Here is a 26,496-nt window from a genome sequence, read left to right as displayed (position 1 = left end):
AGGATCCTCACAACAGAGGGCCCAAAAAATTAAAAAAGTGAGGAATCCAGCAGTTGGAACCTCCCAGCAGGCGGCCAAGAGCACAGAGGCTATGGGATCCAGGCCTCTGTGAACTAACACCAGAGAGCCCACATCATGAAAATGTGAACAACCCAGCCGTTGGGACCTCAGAGCAGAAGACCCACATCCCCATGGAGATGGGATCCTAAGAGGAGTGCCAAAGCATCACTGGGCTCACTAAGAAAAGTTGGTGAGCCCAGCAGTTAGGGCCTGACGCAAGAGGGCCCTCATCACCGGGGGGAGGAGATTCCCAGCACGCTCCAACTGCCACCACATGGCTGACTTCACCAAGGCAATGTGTGCCAGCCATGCAGGAGTGACCTATCAGCAGAGGGTCTCCCTCACAGAAGGGTGAGGAACACAGCCAGGAACAGACTCTCACCAGGGGGTCCACATAACCACGTGGATGAGAACCAGGCAGGAGTGTCCTCACACTAGTGGGGCCACATCATCGAAAGGTGAGGAACCCAGCAAAGGTGGCCACAAACCAGAGGACCCACATCACCAAGGGGTTGAGAGTGAGGTAGGTGTCTGGACGGGCATATTTAACACTCATTTCCCACCAGGAAGAGGAATTAACCAAAGGCTCAGCATGCCTTGCCAGAAGCAGATTAGGGCCTGAAGCAGTCTTGCGGGTTTGCGGCCAGCTCACAAGAAAGCGAGTTGAAGAAAGGAGCTCAGGGGCCCTGTAATTCACAAACCTGCAGAGTTATAAATGACAGATAACGTCCAAAAATATATTGAAGTAAGGCTGCGAAGAGGACTTGAAAGCGGGGCAGAATTTCAGGAAACCGATTTCAGGAGGTAGACTGGATTTGCATTTAAAGCATAGGAAAAGAGGCAGAACATTGACAATGATGCACTTGGCAAAAAAGGGCGTATGAGTTTGTTCCTGAATATATTCAGGAACAAACACATACGCCCTTTTTGGCAAACCAAGCAAGCTTGCAATGGAAATCCAAACTACTATGAAGTGTCACTTCCCCCGGTCTAAAGGGCCATCTGAAAAAAGTGTAAAATCCAGAAAGGCAGCACAGGCCATGTAGAACTGGGTGCCTTGTTATGCTGATGGGCAGGACGTAAATTGCCAAGAGCAACTCTGGAGAAGTGTATGGTGTTTCCTGAAACATCTAAAAAAGAAAGCAACAGAGCCTAGGGCACTTCCACTTATGGTCCTATAGCTTAGGGAAATTAAAATCAAAAAGACACAGCCACCCCAATGTTTGGGACGGCTCTGTTTACAAGAACCTCGTTTACGGTACAAGTTCAATATCGCAGAAAGCGAAAAATGGATAAAGTTGTTGTGGTACTTATGTACAATGCAATATCACTCAGCAATGAAATCTATGTCATCAGGCCCGTAGCAGCATAATGAGTGGATTCAGGTACGATGATTCTAAGTGAAATAAGTCACACAGAAAAAGAAACATCATAAGGTATCACTAATACGCGGAATGTAAAGTTGGCTACACAGGAACTGAATTACAAAACAGAACAGTGTCTCAAATGTAGAAAACCAACTTATGCTTGCTTAAGGTGAAAGGTGAGTTGGGGTGCTGCATAAAACCAGAGATTGAAATTAGCACAGATACCGTTCCATAAGCCAAATATGTAATAGACAAGAGCTACTCCTTGCTCAACGAAGTGGACACAACACCCCATATTAAACGCCTAAGAATGTACCTGACTAGTAAGAATCTTAAAACCTATGGATTTATATGTCTCCGAAAGAGAATTAAGCATGTGTACAGTGGCATGAATGCAGCAGTGATAAGATTGGTGAGGGTTAGTGAGCAAATGCAGACCCTTTGAAGTCATATTGCATGGTTCCCTTTCCATGGGTCTCAACTCTCCAGGTTTAAGGGATTCTTCCTTCAGCTAAAACATGCATGTGGAACCCAGGGTATGATCCACCGTGTGATCGGGAAAAGTGTTCAATGTGTCTCAGTTTCTGTCCCCTGATACTCGGGTGCAACGTTCTAGATGCAGTACTAACACTCTCCCCACTTGGAGAGTCAGTGCCTTTAACCTCCTGTTTGGCCCAGTTTGCAATTTCTGCGTAAGATGAACAGGAATAGGGAGAACCAATGAGAGACTAGCTGGAGGTGTCTGGACAGGCAAATTTAACTCTCATTTCCCACCAGGAAGAGGAATTAACCAAAGGCTCAGCGTGCCATGCCGGAACCACACTATGGCCTGAAGCAATCCTGCGGTGTTGCGGCCAGCTCACAAGAAAGCGTGTTGAAGAAAGGAGCTCAGGGACACTGTCATTCACAAACCTGCAGAGTTATACATGACAGCTATCGTCCAAAAATATATTGAAGTAAGGCTGCCAAGAGGACTTGAAAGCGGGGCAGAATTGCAGGAAACCGATTTCAGAAGGTACACGGTAGTCGCTCTTAAAGCATAGGAAAAGAGACAGAACTTGGAAAATAATGCACCTGGCAAAAAAGTGCATATGTGTTTTATCCAGATCTCTCATAACCGAGGGGAGGAGATTCCCAGCAGGCTCCAACTGCCACCTGATGGCCCACATTGCCAAGGCAACGTGAGCAAGCCAGGCAGGATTTACCTCACAGCAGAGGTCCCACCTCACAGAAGGGTGAGAAACCCAGCCAACATCAGACTCTCACCAGAGGGCCCACATCACCAAGGGGATGGGAACCAGGCAGGAGTGTCCTCACACAAGTGGGGCCACATCATCGAATGGTGAGGTACTCAGCAGATGTGTCCTCAAACCAGAGGACCCACATCAACAAGGGCCTCGGAGTGAGGCATGCAGGAGTAGCGTCACAACACTGGGCCCATAGAATAAAAAAGTGAGGAATCCAGCAGTTGGAACCTCCCAGCAGGCGGCCCAGAGCACCGAGGCTATGGGATCCAGGCCACAGTGAACTCACAGAAGAGGGCCCATGTCATGAAACTGAGTAACCCAGCCATTGGGACCTCAGAGCAGGAGGCCCACATCCCCATGGGGATGGAAATCTGGTAGGAGTGTCCTCGCACTACTGAGAATGTATCAGAAAATTTTGGGCAACCAGCAGTTAGGGCCTGACGCCAGAGGACCCTCATCACCAAGGGAAGGAGGCTCCCAGCAGGCTCCAACTGCCACCAGAGGGCTGACGTCACCAAGGCGATGTGTGCCAACCAGGCACGAATGACCTCACAGCAGAGGGCCCACCTCAGAGAAGTGTGACGAACCCAGTCAGGATCAGACTCGCACCAGAGGGCCCACATCACCAAATGGATTGGAACCAGGCAGGAGTGTCCTCACATGAGTAGGGCCACATCATCTAAAGGTGAGGAACCCAGAACATGTGGCTTCAAACCATAGGACACCCATCACCAAGGGGCTGGGAGTGAGGCAGGCAGGAGGAGCCTCACAACAGAGGGCCCAAAAATAAGAAAGGTGAGGAATCCAGCAGTTGGAACCTCCCAGCAGGCGGCCCAGAGCACAGAGGCTAGGGGATCCAGGCCGGAGTGAACTAACACCAGACAGCCCACATCATGAAACTGTGAGCAACCCAGACATTGGGACCACAGAGCAGAAGGCCCACATCCCCATGGTGATGGGAACATGACAGGAGTGTCCTGGCATCACTGGGCTCACATCAGAAAACGTGGGGTGCTCAGAAGTTAGGGCCTGACGCTAGAGGGCACTCATCACCGAGGGGAGGAGGCTCCCAGCAGGCTCCAGCTGCCACCAGAAGGCCAACGTCACCAAGGCGATGTGTGCCAGCCCGGCAGGAGTGACCTCACAGCAGAGGGCCCACCTCACAGAAGGGTGAGGAACACAGCCAGGATCAGACTCTCACCAGAGGGCCCACATCACCAAGGGGATGGGAACCAGGCAGGGGTGTCCCCACACCAGTGGGACAACATCATCGAAAGGTGAGGATCCCAGCACATGTAGCCTCAAACCAGAGGAACCACATCACCAAGGGGTTCAGAATGAGGCTGGCAGGACCGGCCTCACAACACAGGGTCCATAGAATATAAAAGTTGAGGAATCCAGCAGTTGGAACCTCCCAGCAGGTGGCCAACAGCACAGAGGCTATGGGATCCAGGCCACAGTGAACTAACACCAGAGAGCCCACATCATGAAATTGTGATCAACCCAGCCGTTGGAACCTCAGAGCAGAAGGCCCACATCCCCATGGAGATGGGAACCTAAGAGGAGTGCCCGAGCATCACTGGGCTCACTAAGAAAAGTTGGGGAGCCCAGCAGTTAGGGCCTGACCTCAGAGGGCCCTCATCACAGAGGTGAGGAGGCTCCCAGCAGGGTCCAAGTGCCACCAGAGGGCTCATGTCAACAAGGCGAGGTGAGCAAGCCAAGCAAGAGTTACCTGATAGTACAGGGCCCACCTCACAGATGGGTGAGGAACCCAGCCAGGATCAGACTCTCACCAGAGGGCCCACATCACAAAGGGGATGGGAACCAGTCAGGATTATCCTCACACCAGTGGGGCCTCATCATCTTAAGGTGAGGAACCCAGCACATGTGTCCTCAAACCAGAGGACCCACATCACCAAGGGCCTTGGAGTGAGGCAGGCAGGAGTAGCCTCACAACACAGGGCACATAATATAAAAAACGTGAGGATTCCAGCATTTAGACCTTCCAGCAGGCGGCCCAGAACACCGAGGCTATGGGATCCAGGCCACAGTGAACTCACAGCAGAGGGCCCACATCATAAAACTGTGAGCAACCCAGGCATTGGGACCACAGCGCAGAAGGCCCACATCCCCATGGGAATGGGAACCTGGCTGGAGTGTCCTCGCACCACTGGGCGCACATCAGAAAAGGTGGGGAGCCCACCATTTAGGGCCTGACGCCAGAGGGCCTTCATCACCAAGAGGAGGAGGCACCCTGCACGCTCCAACTGCCACCAGAGGGCTCACGTCTCCAAGGTGACATGTGCCAGCCAGGCAGGAGTGACCTCACAGCAGAGGGCCTACCTCACAGAACGTTGAGGAACCCAGCCAGGATTAGACTCTCGCCAGAGGGCCCACCTCACCAAGGGGATGGGAACCAGGCAGGAGTGTCCTCACACGAGTGGGGCCACATCATCGAAAGGTGAGGAACGCAGCACATGTGGCCTCAAGCCATAGGACAGTCATCACCAAGTGGCTGGCAGTGAGGCAGGCAGAAGGAGCCTCACAACAGAGGGCACATAGAATAAAAAAGTTGAGGAATCCAGCAGTTGGAACCTCCCAGCAGGCGGCTCAGAGCACCAATGATAAGGGATCCTTGCCGGAGTGAACTCACAGCAGAGGGCCCACATCATGGTACTGTGAGCAAGCCAGCCGTTTTGACCTCAGAGCAGAAGGCCCATATCCCCATGGGGATGGAAACCTGGCAAGAGTGTCCTCACTCACTTGGCGCACATCAGAAAATGTGGGGAGCCCAGCAGTTATGGCCTAAGGCAAGAGGGCCCTCATCACTGAGGGGAGGAGGATCCCAGCACACTCCAACTGCCACCAGAGGGCCCACGTCGCCAAGGTGACGTGTGTCAGACAGGCATGATTGACCTCACAGCAGAGGGCCCACCTCACAGAAGGGTGAGGAACCCAGCCAGGATCAGACTCTCACCTGAGGGCCCACATCAGCAAGGGGATGGGAACCAGTCAGGACTGTCTTCCCTCCAGTGGGGCCACATCATCGAAAGGTGCGGAACCCAGCACATGTGGCCTCAAATCAGAGGACACATATCACAAAGGGAATGGGAGTGAGGCAGGCAGGAGTAGCCTAAAAACAGAGGGCCCAAAGAATAAGAAAGGTGAGGAATCCAGCAGTTGGAACCTCCCAGCAGGCGGCCGAGAGCACAGAAGCTATGGGATGCAGGCAGGAGTGAACTAACAGCAGAGAGCCCACATCATGAAACTGTGAGCAACCCAGGCGTTGGGACCTCAGAGCAGAAGGCCCACATCCCATTGGGGATGTGAACCTGGCTGGAGTGTCCTCGCACAACTGGGCGCACATCACAAAATGTGGGGAGCCCAGCAGTTAGGGCCTGACGCAAGAGGGCCCTCATCACCGGGGGGAGGAGATTCCCAGCACGCTCCAACTGCCACCACATGGCTGACTTCACCAAGGCAATGTGTGCCAGCCATGCAGGAGTGACCTATCAGCAGAGGGTCTCCCTCACAGAAGGGTGAGGAACACAGCCAGGAACAGACTCTCATGAGGGGGTCCACATAACCACGTGGATGAGAACCAGGCAGGAGTGTCCTCACACTAGTGGGGCCACATCATCGAAAGGTGAGGAACCCAGCAAAGGTGGCCACAAACTAGAGGACCCACATCACCAAGGGGTTGAGAGTGAGGTAGGTGTCTGCACGGGCATATTTAACACTCATTTCCCACCAGGAAGAGGAATTAACCAAAGGCTCAGCGTGCCTTGCCAAAAGCAGATTAGGGCCTGAAGCAGTCTTGCGGGTTTGCGGCCAGCTCACAAGAAAGCGAGTTGAAGAAAGGAGCTCAGGGGCACTGTAATTCACAAACCTGCAGAGTTATAAATGACAGATAACGACCAAAAATATATTGAAGTAAGGCTGCGAAGAGGACTTGAAAGCGGGGCAGAATTTCAGGAAACCGATTTCAGGAGGTAGACTGGATTTGCATTTAAAGCATAGGAAAAGAGGCAGAACATCGACAATGATGCACTTGGCCAAAAAAGGCGTATGAGTTTGTTCCTGAATATATTTAGGAAAAAACACATACACCCTTTTTGGCAAACCAAGCAAGCTTGCAATGGAAATCCGAACTACTATGAAGTGTCACTTCCCCCCGGTCTAAAGGGCCATCTGAGAAAAGTGTAAAATCCAGAAAGGCAAGACAGGCCATGGGGAAAAAGGAGCCTTGTTATGCTGATGGGCGGGATGTAAATTGCCAACAGCCACTCTGGAGAAGTGTATGGTGTTTCCTGATACATCTGAAAAACAAAGCAACAGCGTCTAGGGCATTTCCACTTATGGTCCTATAGCTTAGGGAAATTAAAATCAAAAAGACACAGCCACCCCAAAATTTGGGAAGGCTCTGTTTACAGGAACCTCTTCTACAGTACAAGTTAAATATCCCAGAGAACAAATAATTGATAAAGAAGTTGCGGTACTTACGTACAACAGAATACCACTCAGCAATGAAATCTGTGTCACCAGGCCTGTACCAGCATAATGAGTGGATTGAGGCACGATGATTCTAAGTGAAATAAGTCACACAGAAAAAGAAACATCATAAGGTATCACTAATGCACGGAATGTAAACTTGGCTACACATGAACTGAATTACAAAACAGAACAGGGTCTCAAGTTTAGAAAACCAACTTATGCTTGCTTAAGAGGAAAGGTGAGTTGGGGTGCTGCATAAAACCAGAGTTTGAAATTAGCACAGATACCGTTCCATAAGCCAAATATGAAATAGACAAGACCTACCCCTTGCTCAACGAAATGGACTCAACAATGAGGTATCACCTCACACCTGTTAGAATGGGCATCATCTGAAAATCTACAAACAACAAATGCTGGAAAGGGTGTGGAGAAAAGGAAACCTCTTCCACTATTGTTGGCAATATAAATTGATACAGTCACTATGGAGAACAATATGGAGTTTCTTAAGAAACTAATAATAGAATTACCATATGATACAGCAATCCCAGTACTGGACATATACCCAGACAAAACCATAAATCAAAAAGAGACATTCACCGCAATGTTCATTGCATCACTATTTACAATATCGAGGTAATGGAAGCAACCTAAATGCCCACAGACAGACGAATGCATAAAGATGTGGTACATATATAAAATGGAATATTACTAAGCCATGAAAGGAATGAAATTGGGTCATTTGTAGAGACGTCGATGGATCTAGAGACTGTCATACAGAGTGAAGTAAGTCAGAAAGAGAAAAACAAATCTTGTATATTCATGCATATATGTGGAACCTAGAAAAACTGTACAGATTAACCGTTTTGCAAGGCATAAATAGAGCAACAGATGTAGACAACAATCGTATGGACAACAAGGGGGGAAAGCTCTTGGGGGGGTGGTGGTGGGAGGAGTTGAGAGATTGGGATTGGCATGTAAACATTTATATGTATAAAATAGATGACCAATAAGAACCTGCTGTATAAAAGTATAAAATAAAATTCAAAATTAAAAAGAAATAAAATTTAAAAAATAAAACAGAAAAAACAATTATTCCCTTCACATACATGTATTTATATGAATAAATTATTTCCATGCTTATATCTGTAAATACAAAAAAGAGGAATAAAATCTACCTTGAACCAAAAACGAAAAAGAGAAAACAAAAACAGAACCCACCAGTTACTCAGAGGAAAACCGTATCAGGGCACTTGCTCCAGTTGTAAACAATTCTGAAGTTGGTCAGTGGTGGGGAATCGTCTCCCATTCAGCCAGCAGCCCCCACACAACAAGCGTCCTCATTGCAAAGCTGGGGCACCGTGCCGAGGCATCTGTGAGTAAACGTGAGCTGAGCCCCAGGCCAGTTGCTGCTGAACTGTTCCCACCTTTCCCAGGTAAAACACCTGAATATATACAAGGACTTGAAAGCCTAGAGGAAGGGCCATGGAGCCACACAAGTGACAGCATGCCAGCTGACTTGGTGCCTGCAGGCCAGCCAGGATGGTCCTGGCCCTGGGTGCTCTTCTGGAAGATTTCCATTTCCCTGCCTGAGATACCCGTCCTGTCCCTGCCCCCACTGCTTTTTTCCTTCCTCACCTCTGCCCAGGGAGAAATTCCAGCAGCAGGTATGGGTGACACATCCTCTTCTTTAGCAGGTGGCAGCCTGGCAACTGCTGCAGAAAGTCCAGCAGAGCCCCACTCACACTGGGCCACCCACAAAGCCGTGGCCTCTCACTCCCTCCCACCAGCCCAGCCCCGAGACTGCTGACAGGGCAGAGAAAATGGTGTCAGGCACAGCTGCAGGGGCTCTTGCTGCCTGGAGTGGTATTTATATTGATCTCAACCCAGGCACACCTGGAGAGGGCTGGCCGGCACGGTAAGACTGCCCAGGTCAGCCAATCATCACCCCTCAGGGGCTCACAGTTGCAGAAAATGGAACTTGCTGAACCGGCCAGGTCCAAGGAACAGGTGTGGGCTCCTGAGAGTCAGGATAGACAAGGGGCTGCAGCTTTGGCTTGTTTTCTAATCATTTTATCTGGCCCATGAGTGGGAGACAACTTCAAGAAAACCCTCTCCTAATGAGAGGAACCCAGGAGTCAGGGAGAGGAGGGGTGGGTGGTGGTTGCAGACAGAGGCCTGGTGCCCTGGGTGCAGTGGAAGTCTCTGGAAGACCAGGTGGAGGGAGGCCACACAGAGTGATGCCCAGGGTCACAGACCTGTCGGAGCTGCTGTTTGTTAGTTCAAGTCCTGCTCTGAGGTGCTCTGTGTCAGCTCTGAGCGACAGGTGAGCTGGGGGTGCTCTTCAATGAGGGCTATGTGCACGGTTCCTGTGTGCCCAGCCCTGCCACGGTACCTGCAAGGGTAGCTCTGTATCCTGGGAGGGGCCTGACCATGAGAGCCCCGTGGGCTGGGTTGGGGGTGGGGTACCTGCCCAGGAGAGCTCCATATCCTGGGATTGGCCTGACCACGAGAGCCCCATGGGCTGCTGGGGACCTGGTAAAGGATGTCAGGACAGTCAGTGAAGCCACCGAGGATATACCTCCAGTTGCTCCTGATTCCTACACCCTGCTGGTCATTCTACCAACCACCAGAACATGGTATTCTGTATTAGTCTTCAATGATGCCTTCTTTTGTATTCCATTAGTCCCAGAGTCACAAGAAATTTTGGCTTGTGAGTGGCAGGACTCAACATACAACTAAAGCAATACTTCCGGGCCGTCTTGCCCCAAGGGTTCAAAAATTCCCACACCATCTTTGGGGAAAGCTTAGCTAAAGACCGAAAAGTTCTACCTCTGGAAAAGGAAACCCTCCTTCAATATGCAGATGACATTCTGATCGCCAGCCCTACTAAGGAGGCCTCTGAACTACCAAGCCAATAAAGGATAGAAGTTGTCCAAGAAAAAGCTCAAATATCACAGACTGCGGTGACCTGCCTGGGCTTCATTCTCACACAAGGTCGGAGAAGCCCATCCCAGGAAAGGGAAGAAACCATTTGCAGCCTTACCCCTTTCCAAAACTAGAAGACAGCTTAGGGGTTCCTGGGGAGGCCAGGGTTTGCTGCTTCTGGATCCCTAACTACAGTCTACTAGCTGGGCCTCTATATGAAACACTGAAAGGAAAAGATGATGATCCTTTTGAACAGAATCCAGAAGTGACCTTTCAAGAATGGAAAGAGCAGTCAATTCAGACCCTTGCCCTGGAACTCCCTAATTGAGCTAAACCCTTTGACCTTTCCATTCCCGGTGAAAGGTGAATCGCCATTGGAGAATTAGTGCAAAAACTGGGACCACTTGAAATGGAACAATGCAAGAATGCCATCCAGGTAGGATAAACTACAGTCACCAAGGGGCTTGGCCCACTGCCACATCTGGCCAAGATACTGGCGGTATCTAAAAACCTGGAAATCAGCAGCCCAAAAGGCCACCTCCCTCATAAGGGAAAAGGACCCCACGTGGTGATCCTAATCACCAACCATGCCCTGAAGTTGCAGGGTTTGCTCCGTGGGCACACTGACCTCGAGTGAGGAGGCCCTCCAACTCCAACATCCAGAGAGATAACCGGGGGCAACAGGGCACCATGACGACTCGTGTGAACATCACTTGACCTGGAGTTTCTCTCATAAAACAACAATAGTGTGTCCCGAAGGAGTAGACTACTGCTTGCAGGACTTACTGCACCCGGAGGGGAGCTAATAATCTTGGCGGGGGAACCGTATATCACACTGTCACCATAGAAAAACCTACAGACACTGTGATGATGGTGGCCAATAAGACCGGCTGGACTCCTGTTTACTTCAAAAGGCTGTTGACTCAGTGGCCATCATGGTCCTTGATCACTACTGACCCTGGACTGTCTGGGAGTTGAGCGGGCAGGGCTCTGACACCTGGTGCTGTTTTTACGTTAATTCAGGGGCCTAATTGAAGAAAGAGCAGACTACTGGTCAGAGCATCTAGGCTGGCAGAAACGGTCAGCCTAAGGTGGCCGAACAAATGTGGGGCGGGGTGAAATCGGCCCCCACAGCATCTCTGCACATCTCTTTCCTGGACCCTTAAAGGTCATTAGAATCTATAACACTTCCAATGCTGGTGCTCAGGCGGATGAGCAGGGAGGCAGGGGTCCTGGGGCCAATCAACGTCACCTGGAGGCTGCTGGGGAGAAGTTCTGACCCTCGTCCCCTGGTATGAGGGCTCCCAACTCAGCACTCAGCAGTTACAGAAGAAGGGTCTGCACCCTCAGCACTCCAAGAATGAGGAACAGGACAAAAGGCAGAGGAAGAGGTTGTCCCCAGCAAAGCCCATTAAAAATCCCTGGGAGATAAAAATAGAATCTGGGCAATAAAGTCAAGTCTGACCTTTTTTATCCTTTGTGCTTTGTCTAATTTCACGTGCTCCTAGGGTCCCGCATGCAGAGGTTCCACACCCGGCACTTCAGACCAGATATCCTAGTGCAGAATGGCTGGGTCGACACCTCAGCTCCTGGGGCCCAGTGCAGACTCCGAGATATAGAGCCTGAGCTGCAGCCAACCCGGCCCTCGAGAGCTCCACCCCCTCCCTCCCACTGACTGTGACAGGATCTCTACACAGCAGCCCAGCCCACAGCCCACAGGGTAGTGTATGCTCTCACCTCTCCATTCTCTGATCAAAATATAAAGTTTCCTTTGCTTGTGAACCAAACTCAGTCTCGATCTGTTGGCCCCAATGACACTGGGCAGGGGGACACTTGTTGGGGTCCACTCTGGAGGATCAGTAACAGAAATTGAGACTATTGTAACTTCAATGAACAGATGTGTGAGCCAAACTGTAGTTAACATAGAACAGTTTATAAGGCTCGGGTAAATTAAGATGTTTCTAACACTTCCATTTGATATTTCCATCACTTTATTATAAGCAAGTTCAGTGAAAAGGTTTGTCTTATTTGTCAGGTCAATATTAGAGAAATGAAGTGATTTCTTTCCAAGGATGTACATCTAATAATCTTGGTTAAAGCTTCAATCGTGTTTTAAATGCTTTTCCATTGAAAATGATACCTCTCTTTCAGCTCCCCCATTTCTGAGAAGTATAAAATCTTATAATTTATTATTACCAAAGGGGAAAGGTGGGAGGAGGGATAAATTAACAGTTTGGAATTAACACATACACACTGCTATGTATAAAATAGATCATCAACAAGGAACTACTGGATAGCACAGGGAACTACACTCAATATTTTGCAATAACCTATAAGGGGAAATAATCGGAAAAAGAATAGATATTTTTATTGACATCATCTATCAATGACAGTTAAAGTGTAACCTAAGGGAAGCCGGTGGTGAGTGCTTCTGACCCTGAAGACTTCAGTCATCTAAAGTTTGGACTCTGCCTACTTCCCAAGGCCCTTAATGAACATATGTGTAGCCATAGCTTAAAAAATTCCCCAGTTGGGGTTTCGGGGAGACACTGATTTTGAAAAAGCCCTGGTGTTCTCCTTACATGAATGGGAATCTTCCTACTGCTAAAACATGTCTGTCACACCCAGAGGATGGTATACCGTCTGATCGGGAAGAGTTTGGAAAAGGCATCTCATCTCCTCATATCCTGGTGCTCGGGTTCACCCCTCCAGCGTCTTTACTAACAGTCTCCCCACTTGGAGATGTCAGCACTGTCAACATCCTGTTGCGTACAGTTTGGAATTTGTCCAGAGGATGAAGCGGAAAGATGAGGAACAATGAGAGACAAGTCCTAGGTGTTCAGACAGGCACATGTCACTCTAATTTCCAATCAGGAAGACGAATTGACCAAAGGCTAGGGTTGCCCATGGAAACAGTATAGGGCTTGAGGAAATCCCACTGCTTTGTGGCCAGTTCCCATAAACACAAGTTGAACAATGGAACTCAGGGGCAGTAAAATTCACGAAACTGCAGAGTTGAAAATATCTATCACTGAAAAATGTCTTGAGGAAAGTCAGAGAAAAGGATTGGTAAGCAAGGGAGAATGGCAGGAAAGGGATTTGAGGAGGTAGAAAGGACTCGCTATTAAGCACAAGAAAAGGGGCTGAACATTGCCAATATTGCAGTTGGCCAAAAAGGCTGTATGCGTTTTTTTCTGTATATATTCAAGAAAAGGGCATACACTTTTTTAGCCAACCAAACAGGTGGGCACTGGAAATCAATACTACAAAAGATATCACTTCGCATCAGTCAGAAGAGCCATCCTCATAAAGTGTAAACACCAGAAATGCAGGACAGGGCAAGGAGAAGAGGGAGCCCTGTGAGGCTTATAGGGAAATGTATATTGCCAACGGCCATTCTGAAGAAGTGTATTGTGTTTGCTAAAGCATCTAAAAAATGAGCTACAGAGCATAGGGCACTTGCACTCATGGGCGTATATCTTGGGAAAAACAAAAATCGAGAGGACACAGGCACCCCAATATTTACTGCCTCTCTGTTTAAAAGATCCTCGACTAGGATATAACTTAAATGTCTCTGGAGGGAAAAAATGGATAGAGATGTGGTACTTATGTAGAGTGGAATATTACTCAGCCTGGAAATCAATGAAATATGGCCAGTTGTAACAACTCCGGAGGAGTTACGTATGATCATTCTAAGTGACATAATTCAAAAAGAAAAAGACACATATCATAAGATATCACTTAAAGGTGGAATCCAAAATGGCTACACATGAAATAAATTACAAAACAAAAACATAGTCAAATATGTAGAAAACACGCGTAAGGCTGCTAAACGGGAAAGGTGGGGAGGGGTGAGGCATCATCCAGGAGGTTGAAATTAGCAAAGATACCATTCCAAATACCAAACTGATAATCAACAAGGCCTACACGGTAGCTAAAAGAACTGCACTCAGCACACTCAAGTCACCGGAAAAGAATATCTATGACTGGTAAGAATCTGAAAAAGAATTTATTGATGTCTCTCTGTACGTGAATCAAGTGGATGTACAGCAGCAAGAAACAGAGCTTTGAAAATCAGCTGTAACCAATATAGTAATAAATTGAAAAAAATAAACGACAGAGAGACAGAGAAAACCTCTTACAACTTTTCCTCAGGGACGGTGATGCAACATGGATTGAACACATCTAGACCCACAGCAGGATGAGACATAAGGCTGGAAACTGTTTGCGCTAAGAGAAATGTGAGGTTGGGTGAGGAAATGCACACCCTTTAAAGTAATACTACCTGGTACCCATTCAATGGGTCCCAAATCTGCAGGTTCAAGGCATCTTCCTACAGCTGAAACATGCATGGAAAACCCAGAGGACTGTACACCATGTGATCGGGAGATGTGTCTAAAATGCACCTCATTTATCCTCTCCTGGTGCTCCTGTTCATCATTCCAGCCACGTTACTTAGAATCTCCCCACTTAGAGAATCAACACATTTAAACTACTGTTTCACACATTTTGCAAATTGTGAGGAGGATGAACGGGAAGAGGGGGTACCAATGAGAGAATAGTTGTAGGGGTTTGGACGGGCACATGTCACTCTAATTTCCCATTAAGAATAAGAATTAAAAAAAGACTCAGCCCGCCTCGCCGGAGCCAAAATAGGGCCTGAAGCAATCCTGCGGCTTTGAGGCCAGCTCACAAAAGAGCAACTTAAAAAATGGAGCTCAGGGTCACTGCAATTCACAAACCTGCAGTTATAAATGAAAACTAACATCCAAAAATATGTTGAGGTAAGGCAAAGAAGAGGATCTGAATGCAAGACAGAATTGCAAGAAACAGATTTCAAGAGATAGATTGGACTCGTCTTTAAAGCACATGAAAAGCGGCAGAATTTCGACAATGATGCAGTTGGCCCAAAAGGGAGTATGCGTTTTCTCCTGAATATATCCAGGAAAAAACGCATACGCACTTTATGGGCAACCAAGCAAGCAATCAATGCAAATGTGCACAAAAAAGAAGTCTCATTTCCCACCGGTCAAAATGGCCATCCGAAAAAATTGTAAAAACCACAAATGCAGGACAGGCCATGGAGAACAAGGAGCCTTTATACGCTGATGGACAGTGTGTGAACTGCCGAGAGCCACTCTGGAGAAGTGTATGGTGGTTCCTAAATCATCTAAAAAACAGAGCTACAGAGCATAGGGCACTTCCAATCACGGAAGTATATCTAGGGAAGTCTAAAAATCAACAAGACACAAGCACACCACAGTTTAGGGCTACTCTGTTTACAAGAACCTCAACTTCAGTACACCTTAACTATCCCAGGAAAGAGAGCAATGGATAAAGAAAATGTGGTACTTATGTACAATGGAATATCTCTTCACCATGAAATCAATGTAATAAGGCTAGTAGAAGGATAAAGAGTGGATTTAGGTCCGATAATACTACTTGAAATAAGTCAAACAGAAAAAGAAACATATCATAAGATATCACTTATAGAGGGAGGATAAATATGGCTGCACAAAAAATGAATTACAAAACACAACAGTGTCTCACATTTAGAAAACACACTTATGTCAGCTTAAGGGGAAAGGAGAGGTGGGGTGATGCATAAAACCAGAGTTTGAAATTAGCACAGATACCGTTCAATAAACCAAATAGGTATTAGACAAGATCTACACCTTGCTCAATGAACTGGCCTCAACACACCCTATACACCGCAGAGAAATATATCTGAGTAATAAGAATCTTAAAACCCATGTATTGATGTATCTCCATAAGGGAATCAAGTGTGTGCAGAGTGGCACAAACACAGCAGTGAAAATGAGCTAAACCCCATTATAGAAATAAATTTTAAAACCAAAACGCAGAAACAATGAAAGAGAGAAAAATTCTTACAAAATTCGCTCAGGGGCTGTGATGCAACCTGGAATGACCACATATAAACCCACAGCTGGATAAGACATAAGGCTGGACACTTGGGGCTGAGAGGATTGGTGAGCTTTGGTGAGCAACTGCCGAAAGTTTAATGCAATACTTCATGCTACACATTCCAAGGGTCCCAACACTCCAGGTTGAAGGGAATCTTCCTACAGCTAAACCATGCATGGGAAATCCAGCAGATGGTATACCATATGATCGGGAAAGGTTTCTAAAACGCACCTCATTTTCCTCTCCTGGGGCTCCGGATCAACATTCCAGCCACTTTACTAACAACATCCCCACATGGAGAGTCAATGCCTTTAAGTTCCGGTATCGCACAGTCTGCAGTTAGTGCGGAGGATGAATGGGAATAGGGGGAACCAGTGAGAAAATAGCTGTAGCGGTTTCAATGGCCACATGTCACTCTAATTTCACATAGGAAGAAGAATTAACCAAAGGTACAGCAAGGCGCCCCAGAAGAAGAATAGGGCCTGAAGAAATCCTGTGGATATGAGGCAAGATCACAAAAATAAGAGCTGAAAAATGGAACAAAGGCAACTGCAATTCAAAAACCTGCACAGTTATAAAGGCCAACTATTTTCCAAAAGTATATTGAGGTAAGGCTATGAAGAGGCACTGACAGCAAGGCAGAATTGCAGGAAACCGATTTCAGGAGGGAGACTGGAATTGCATTGAAAACATATGAAAAGACTCAGAACATCGACAATCATGCACTTGGCCAAAAAGGGCGTATGCGTTTTTTCCTGAATATATTCAGGAAGAAACACATATGCCCTTTCTGGCCAACCAAGCAAGCTTGCAAAGGAAATCTGCACTACAATGAAGTCTCACTACACCCCAGTCAAAAGGGCAATCTGAAAAAAGTGTAAAATCCAGAAAGGCAAGACAGGCCATGGAGAACTGGGAGCCTTGTTATGTTGATGGGCGGGATGTAAATTGCCAACAGCCACTCTGGAGAAGTGTATGGTGTTTCATGAAACATCTAAAAAACAAAGCAACAGAGGCTAGGGCACTTCCACTTATGGTCCTATAGCTTAGGGAAATTAAAATCAAAAAGACACAGCCACCCCAGTGTTTGGGACGGCTCTGTTTACAGGAACCTCGTTTACGGTACAAGTTCAATATAGCAGAAAGCGAAAAATGGATAAAGAAATTGTGGTACTTACGTACAATGCAATATCACTCAACAATGAAATCAATGTCATCAGGCCCGTAGCAGCATAATGAGTGGATTCAGGTATGATGATTCTAATTGAAATAAGTCACACAGAAAAAGAAACATCATAAGATATCACTAATACATGGAATGTAAACTTGGCTACATAGGAACTGAATTACAAAACAAAACAGGGTCTCAAATTTAGAAAACCAACTTATGCTTGCTTAAGGGGAAAGGTGAGTTTGGGTGCCTCATAAAACCAGAGATTGAAATGAGCACAGATACCGTTCCATAAGTCAAATATGTAATAGACAAGAGCTACTCCTTGCTCAACGAAATGGACTCAACACCCCATATTCAACGCCTGGGAATATACCTGACTAGTAAGAATCATAAAACCTATGGATTTATATATCTGCGTAAGAGAATCAAGCGTGTCTACAGCGGCATAAACGCAGCAGTGAAAATCAGCTAAATCCCATAATAAAAATAAATTTCTTAAACAAAACACAATGACAGTGAAATAGAGAGCAATACTTAAGTAATTCATACAAGGCTTGTGATGCAACCTGGATTTACAACATTTAAACCTAGAGCTGGGTGACACATAAGGCTGGACAAATGGGGCTCATAGGATAGGTGAGATTCGGTGAGCAAATGCAGACCCTTTGAAGTCATATTGCATGGTACCCATTCCATGGGTCTCAACTCTCCAGGTTTAAGGGATTCTTCCTTCAGCTAAAACATGCATGTGGAACCCAGAGTATTATCCACCGTGTGATCGGGAAATGTGTTCAAATGTGTCTCAGTTTTCGTCCCCTGGTACTCGGATGCAACATTCCAGACGCTTTACTAACGCTCTCCCAACTTGGAGAGTCAGTGCCTTTAACCTCCTGTTTGACCCAGTTTGCAATTTCTGCGGAAAATGAACAGGAATAGGGAGAACCAATGAGAGACTAGCTGGAGGTGTCTGGACGGGCAAATTTAACTCTCATTTCCCACCAGGAGAAGGAATTAACCAAAGGCTCAGCGTGCCATGCCGGAACCAGATTAGGGCCTGAAGCAATCCTGCGGTGTTGCAGCCAGCTCACAAGAAAGTGAGTTGAAGAAAGGAGCTCAGGGGCACTGTAATTCACAAACCTGCAGAGGTATAAATGACAGCTATCGTCCAAAAATATACTGTAGTAAGGCTGCCAAGAGGACTTGAAAGCGGGGCAGAATTGCAGGAAACCGATTTCAGGAGGTAGACTGGAATTGCATTTAAAGCACAGGAAAAGAGGCAGAACGTCCACAATGATGCACTTGGCCAAAAAGGGCGTATGCGTTTTTTCCTGAATATATTCAGGAAAAAACGCATAGGCACTTTTTGGCCAACCAAGCAAGCTTGCAAAGGAAATCTGCACTACAATGAAGTCTCACTTCCCCCCGGTCAAAAGGGCCATCTGAAAAATGTGTAAAATCCAGAAAGGCAGGCCAGGCCATGGAGAACTGGGAGCCTTGTTCTGCTGATGGGCGGGATGTAAATTGCCAACAGCCACTCGGGAGAAGTGTATGGTGTTTCCTGAAACATCTAAAAAACAAAGCAACTGAGCCTAGGGCACTTCCACTTATGGTCCTATAGCTTAGGGAAATTCAAATCAAAAAGACACAGCCACCCCAAAGTTTGGGACGGCTCTGTTTACAAGAACCTCGTTTACGGTACAAGTTCAATATCGCAGAAAGTGAAAAATGGATAAAGAATTTGTGGTACTTACGTACAATGCAATATCACTCAGCAATGAAATCTATGTCATCAGGCCCGTAGCAGCATAATGAGTGGATTCAGGTATGATGATTCTAACTGAAATAAGTCACACAGAAAAAGAAACATCATAAGATATCACTAACACACGGAATGTAAACTTGGCTACAGAGGAACTGAATTACAAAACAGAAGAGGGTCTCAAATTTAGAAAACCAACTTATGCTTGCTTAAGGGGAAAGGCGAGCTGGGGTGCTGCATAAAACCAGAGATTGAAATGAGCACAGATAAAGTTCCTTAAGCCAAATATGTAGTACACAAGAGCTACTCCTTGCTCAACGAGATGGACTAAACACCCCATATTAAAGGCCTAAGAATGTACCTGATTAGTAAGTATGTTAAAACCTATGGATTGCTATGTCTCTGAAAGAGAATCAAGCGTGTGTACAGGGGCATAAACGCAGCAGTGATAGGATTGGTGAGGTTTAGTGAGCAAATGCAGACCCTTTGAAGTCATATTGCATGGGACCCATTCAATGGGTCTCAACTCTCCAGGTTTAAGGGATTCTTCCTTCAGCTAAAACATGCATGTGGAACCCAGAGTATGATCCACCGTATGATCGGGAAACGTGTTCAAATGTGTCTCAGTTTTCGAACCCTGGTACTCGGGTGCAACATTCCAGACGCTTTACTAACACTCTCCCCACTTGGAGAGTCAGTGCCTTTAACCTCCTGTTTGGCCCAGTTTGCAATTTCTTCAGAAAATGAACAGGAATAGGGAGAACCAATGAGAGACTAGCTGGAGGTGTCTGGACGGGCAAATTTAACTCTCATTTCCCACCAGGAAGAGGAATTAACCAAAGGCTCAGCGTGCCATGTCGGAACCACACTAGGGCCTGAAGCAATCCTTCAGTGTAGCGGCCAGCTCACAAGAAAACGAGTTGAAGAAAGGAGCTCAGGGGCACTGTAATTCACAAACCTGCAGAGTTATAAATGACAGCTATCGTCCAAAAATATATTGAAGTAAGGCTGCCAAGAGGACTTGAAAGCGGGGCAGCATTGCAGGAAACCGATTTCAGGAGGTAGACTGGAATTGCATGTAAAGCATAGGAAAAGAGGCAGAACGTCCACAATGATGCACTTGGCCAAAAAGGGCGTATGCATTTTTTCCTGAATATATTCAGGAAAAAACGCATACGCACTTTTTGGCCAACCAAGCAAGCTTGCAAAGGTAATCTGCACTACAATGAAGTCTCACTTCCCCGTAGTCACACGGGCCATCTGAAAAAAGTGTAAAATCCAGAAAGGCAGCACAGGCCATGTAGAACTGGGTGCCTTGTTATGCTGATGGGCAGGATGTAAATTGCCAAGAGCAACTCTGGAGAAGTGTATGGTGTTTCCTGAAACATCTAAAAAAGAAAGCAACAGAGCCTAGGGCACTTCCACTTATGGTCCTATAGCTTAGGGAAATTAAAATCAAAAAGACACAGCCACCCCAAAGTTTGGGACGGCTCTGTTTACAAGAACCTCGTTTACGGTACAATTTCAATATCGCAGAAAGCGAAAAATGGATAAAGTTGTTGTGGTACTTATGTACAATGCAATATCACTCAGCAATGAAATCTATGTCATCAGGCCCGTAGCAGCATAATGAGTGGATTAAGGTACGATGATTCTAAGTGAAATAAGTCACACAGAAAAAGAAACATCATAAGGTATCACTAATACGCGGAATGTAAAGTTGGCTACACAGGAACTGAATTACAAAACAGAACAGTGTCTCAAATGTAGAAAACCAACTTATGCTTGCTTAAGGTGAAAGGTGAGTTGGGGTGCTGCATAAAACCAGAGATTGAAATTAGCACAGATACCGTTCCATAAGCCAAATATGTAATAGACAAGAGCTACTCCTTGCTCAACGAAGTGGACACAACACCCCATATTAAACGCCTAAGAATGTACCTGACTAGTAAGAATCTTAAAACCTATGGATTTATATGTCTCCGAAAGAGAATTAAGCATGTGTACAGTGGCATGAATGCAGCAGTGATAAGATTGGTGAGGGTTAGTGAGCAAATGCAGACCCTTTGAAGTCATATTGCATGGTTCCCTTTCCATGGGTCTCAACTCTCCAGGTTTAAGGGATTCTTCCTTCAGCTAAAACATGCATGTGGAACCCAGGGTATGATCCACCGTGTGATCGGGAAAAGTGTTCAATGTGTCTCAGTTTCTGTCCCCTGGTACTCGGGTGCAACGTTCTAGATGCAGTACTAACACTCTCCCCACTTGGAGAGTCAGTGCCTTTAACCTCCTGTTTGGCCCAGTTTGCAATTTCTGCGTAAGATGAACAGGAATAGGGAGAACCAATGAGAGACTAGCTGGAGGTGTCTGGACGGGCAAATTTAACTCTCATTTCCCACCAGGAAGAGGAATTAACCAAAGGCTCAGCGTGCCATGCCGGAACCACACTATGGCCTGAAGCAATCCTGCGGTGTTGCGGCCAGCTCACAAGAAAGCGAGTTGAAGAAAGGAGCTCAGGGACACTGTCATTCACAAACCTGCAGAGTTATACATGACAGCTATCGTCCAAAAATATATTGAAGTAAGGCTGCCAAGAGGACTTGAAAGCGGGGCAGAATTGCAGGAAACCGATTTCAGAAGGTACACGGTAGTCGCTCTTAAAGCATAGGAAAAGAGACAGAACTTGGAAAATAATGCACTTGGCAAAAAAGTGCATATGTGTTTTATCCAGATCTCTCATAACCGAGGGGAGGAGATTCCCAGCAGGCTCCAACTGCCACCTGATGGCCCACATTGCCAAGGCAACGTGAGCAAGCCAGGCAGGATTTACCTCACAGCAGAGGTCCCACCTCACAGAAGGGTGAGAAACCCAGCCAACATCAGACTCTCACCAGAGGGCCCACATCACCAAGGGGATGGGAACCAGGCAGGAGTGTCCTCACACAAGTGGGGCCACATCATCGAATGGTGAGGTACTCAGCAGATGTGTCCTCAAACCAGAGGACCCACATCAACAAGGGCCTCGGAGTGAGGCATGCAGGAGTAGCGTCACAACACTGGGCCCATAGAATAAAAAAGTGAGGAATCCAGCAGTTGGAACCTCCCAGCAGGCGGCCCAGAGCACCGAGGCTATGGGATCCAGGCCACAGTGAACTCACAGAAGAGGGCCCATGTCATGAAACTGAGTAACCCAGCCATTGGGACCTCAGAGCAGGAGGCCCACATCCCCATGGGGATGGAAATCTGGTAGGAGTGTCCTCGCACTACTGAGAATGTATCAGAAAATTTTGGGCAACCAGCAGTTAGGGCCTGACGCCAGAGGACCCTCATCACCAAGGGAAGGAGGCTCCCAGCAGGCTCCAACTGCCACCAGAGGGCTGACGTCACCAAGGCGATGTGTGCCAAACAGGAACGAATGACCTCACAGCAGAGGGCCCACCTCAGAGAAGTGTGACGAACCCAGTCAGGATCAGACTCGCACCAGAGGGCCCACATCACCAAATGGATTGGAACCAGGCAGGAGTGTCCTCACATGAGTAGGGCCACATCATCTAAAGGTGAGGAACCCAGAACATGTGGCTTCAAACCATAGGACACCCATCACCAAGGGGCTGGGAGTGAGGCAGGCAGGAGGAGCCTCACAACAGAGGGCCCAAAAATAAGAAAGGTGAGGAATCCAGCAGTTGGAACCTCCCAGCAGGCGGCCCAGAGCACAGAGGCTAGGGGATCCAGGCCGGAGTGAACTAACACCAGACAGCCCACATCATGAAACTGTGAGCAACCCAGACATTGGGACCACAGAGCAGAAGGCCCACATCCCCATGGTGATGGGAACATGACAGGAGTGTCCTGGCATCACTGGGCTCACATCAGAAAACGTGGGGTGCTCAGAAGTTAGGGCCTGACGCTAGAGGGCACTCATCACCGAGGGGAGGAGGCTCCCAGCAGGCTCCAGCTGCCACCAGAAGGCCAACGTCACCAAGGCGATGTGTGCCAGCCCGGCAGGAGTGACCTCACAGCAGAGGGCCCACCTCACAGAAGGGTGAGGAACACAGCCAGGATCAGACTCTCACCAGAGGGCCCACATCACCAAGGGGATGGGAACCAGGCAGGGGTGTCCCCACACCAGTGGGACAACATAATCGAAAGGTGAGGATCCCAGCACATGTAGCCTCAAACCAGAGGAACCACATCACCAAGGGGTTCAGAATGAGGCTGGCAGGACCGGCCTCACAACACAGGGTCCATAGAATATAAAAGTTGAGGAATCCAGCAGTTGGAACCTCCCAGCAGGTGGCCAACAGCACAGAGGCTATGGGATCCAGGCCACAGTGAACTAACACCAGAGAGCCCACATCATGAAATTGTGATCAACCCAGCCGTTGGAACCTCAGAGCAGAAGGCCCACATCCCCATGGAGATGGGAACCTAAGAGGAGTGCCCGAGCATCACTGGGCTCACTAAGAAAAGTTGGGGAGCCCAGCAGTTAGGGCCTGACCTCAGAGGGCCCTCATCACAGAGGTGAGGAGGCTCCCAGCAGGGTCCAAGTGCCACCAGAGGGCTCATGTCAACAAGGCGAGGTGAGCAAGCCAAGCAAGAGTTACCTGATAGTACAGGGCCCACCTCACAGATGGGTGAGGAACCCAGCCAGGATCAGACTCTCACCAGAGGGCCCACATCACAAAGGGGATGGGAACCAGTCAGGATTATCCTCACACCAGTGGGGCCTCATCATCTTAAGGTGAGGAACCCAGCACATGTGTCCTCAAACCAGAGGACCCACATCACCAAGGGCCTTGGAGTGAGGCAGGCAGGAGTAGCCTCACAACACAGGGCACATAATATAAAAAACGTGAGGATTCCAGCATTTAGACCTTCCAGCAGGCGGCCCAGAACACCGAGGCTATGGGATCCAGGCCACAGTGAACTCACAGCAGAGGGCCCACATCATAAAACTGTGAGCAACCCAGGCATTGGGACCACAGCGCAGAAGGCCCACATCCCCATGGGAATGGGAACCTGGCTGGAGTGTCCTCGCACCACTGGGCGCACATCAGAAAAGGTGGGGAGCCCACCATTTAGGGCCTGACGCCAGAGGGCCTTCATCACCAAGAGGAGGAGGCACCCTGCACGCTCCAACTGCCACCAGAGGGCTCACGTCTCCAAGGTGACATGTGCCAGCCAGGCAGGAGTGACCTCACAGCAGAGGGCCTACCTCACAGAACGTTGAGGAACCCAGCCAGGATTAGACTCTCGCCAGAGGGCCCACCTCACCAAGGGGATGGGAACCAGGCAGGAGTGTCCTCACACGAGTGGGGCCACATCATCGAAAGGTGAGGAACGCAGCACATGTGGCCTCAAGCCATAGGACAGTCATCACCAAGTGGCTGGCAGTGAGGCAGGCAGAAGGAGCCTCACAACAGAGGGCACATAGAATAAAAAAGTTGAGGAATCCAGCAGTTGGAACCTCCCAGCAGGCGGCTCAGAGCACCAATGATAAGGGATCCTTGCCGGAGTGAACTCACAGCAGAGGGCCCACATCATGGTACTGTGAGCAAGCCAGCCGTTTTGACCTCAGAGCAGAAGGCCCATATCCCCATGGGGATGGAAACCTGGCAAGAGTGTCCTCACTCACTTGGCGCACATCAGAAAATGTGGGGAGCCCAGCAGTTATGGCCTAAGGCAAGAGGGCCCTCATCACTGAGGGGAGGAGGATCCCAGCACACTCCAACTGCCACCAGAGGGCCCACGTCGCCAAGGTGACGTGTGTCAGACAGGCATGATTGACCTCACAGCAGAGGGCCCACCTCACAGAAGGGTGAGGAACCCAGCCAGGATCAGACTCTCACCTGAGGGCCCACATCAGCAAGGGGATGGGAACCAGTCAGGACTGTCTTCCCTCCAGTGGGGCCACATCATCGAAAGGTGCGGAACCCAGCACATGTGGCCTCAAATCAGAGGACACATATCACAAAGGGAATGGGAGTGAGGCAGGCAGGAGTAGCCTAAAAACAGAGGGCCCAAAGAATAAGAAAGGTGAGGAATCCAGCAGTTGGAACCTCCCAGCAGGCGGCCGAGAGCACAGAAGCTATGGGATGCAGGCAGGAGTGAACTAACAGCAGAGAGCCCACATCATGAAACTGTGAGCAACCCAGGCGTTGGGACCTCAGAGCAGAAGGCCCACATCCCATTGGGGATGTGAACCTGGCTGGAGTGTCCTCGCACAACTGGGCGCACATCACAAAATGTGGGGAGCCCAGCAGTTAGGGCCTGACGCAAGAGGGCCCTCATCACCGGGGGGAGGAGATTCCCAGCACGCTCCAACTGCCACCACATGGCTGACTTCACCAAGGCAATGTGTGCCAGCCATGCAGGAGTGACCTATCAGCAGAGGGTCTCCCTCACAGAAGGGTGAGGAACACAGCCAGGAACAGACTCTCATGAGGGGGTCCACATAACCACGTGGATGAGAACCAGGCAGGAGTGTCCTCACACTAGTGGGGCCACATCATCGAAAGGTGAGGAACCCAGCAAAGGTGGCCACAAACTAGAGGACCCACATCACCAAGGGGTTGAGAGTGAGGTAGGTGTCTGCACGGGCATATTTAACACTCATTTCCCACCAGGAAGAGGAATTAACCAAAGGCTCAGCGTGCCTTGCCAAAAGCAGATTAGGGCCTGAAGCAGTCTTGCGGGTTTGCGGCCAGCTCACAAGAAAGCGAGTTGAAGAAAGGAGCTCAGGGGCACTGTAATTCACAAACCTGCAGAGTTATAAATGACAGATAACGACCAAAAATATATTGAAGTAAGGCTGCGAAGAGGACTTGAAAGCGGGGCAGAATTTCAGGAAACCGATTTCAGGAGGTAGACTGGATTTGCATTTAAAGCATAGGAAAAGAGGCAGAACATCGACAATGATGCACTTGGCCAAAAAAGGCGTATGAGTTTGTTCCTGAATATATTTAGGAAAAAACACATACACCCTTTTTGGCAAACCAAGCAAGCTTGCAATGGAAATCCGAACTACTATGAAGTGTCACTTCCCCCCGGTCTAAAGGGCCATCTGAGAAAAGTGTAAAATCCAGAAAGGCAAGACAGGCCATGGGGAAAAAGGAGCCTTGTTATGCTGATGGGCGGGATGTAAATTGCCAACAGCCACTCTGGAGAAGTGTATGGTGTTTCCTGATACATCTGAAAAACAAAGCAACAGCGTCTAGGGCATTTCCACTTATGGTCCTATAGCTTAGGGAAATTAAAATCAAAAAGACACAGCCACCCCAAAATTTGGGAAGGCTCTGTTTACAGGAACCTCTTCTACAGTACAAGTTAAATATCCCAGAGAACAAATAATTGATAAAGAAGTTGCGGTACTTACGTACAACAGAATACCACTCAGCAATGAAATCTGTGTCACCAGGCCTGTACCAGCATAATGAGTGGATTGAGGCACGATGATTCTAAGTGAAATAAGTCACACAGAAAAAGAAACATCATAAGGTATCACTAATGCACGGAATGTAAACTTGGCTACACATGAACTGAATT

This window comes from Orcinus orca, chromosome 1 (genome assembly GCF_937001465.1).
Source record: "Orcinus orca chromosome 1, mOrcOrc1.1, whole genome shotgun sequence".
Taxonomy (NCBI): Eukaryota; Metazoa; Chordata; class Mammalia; order Artiodactyla; family Delphinidae; genus Orcinus; species Orcinus orca.
Note: the sequence above shows the minus strand (reverse complement) of the source record.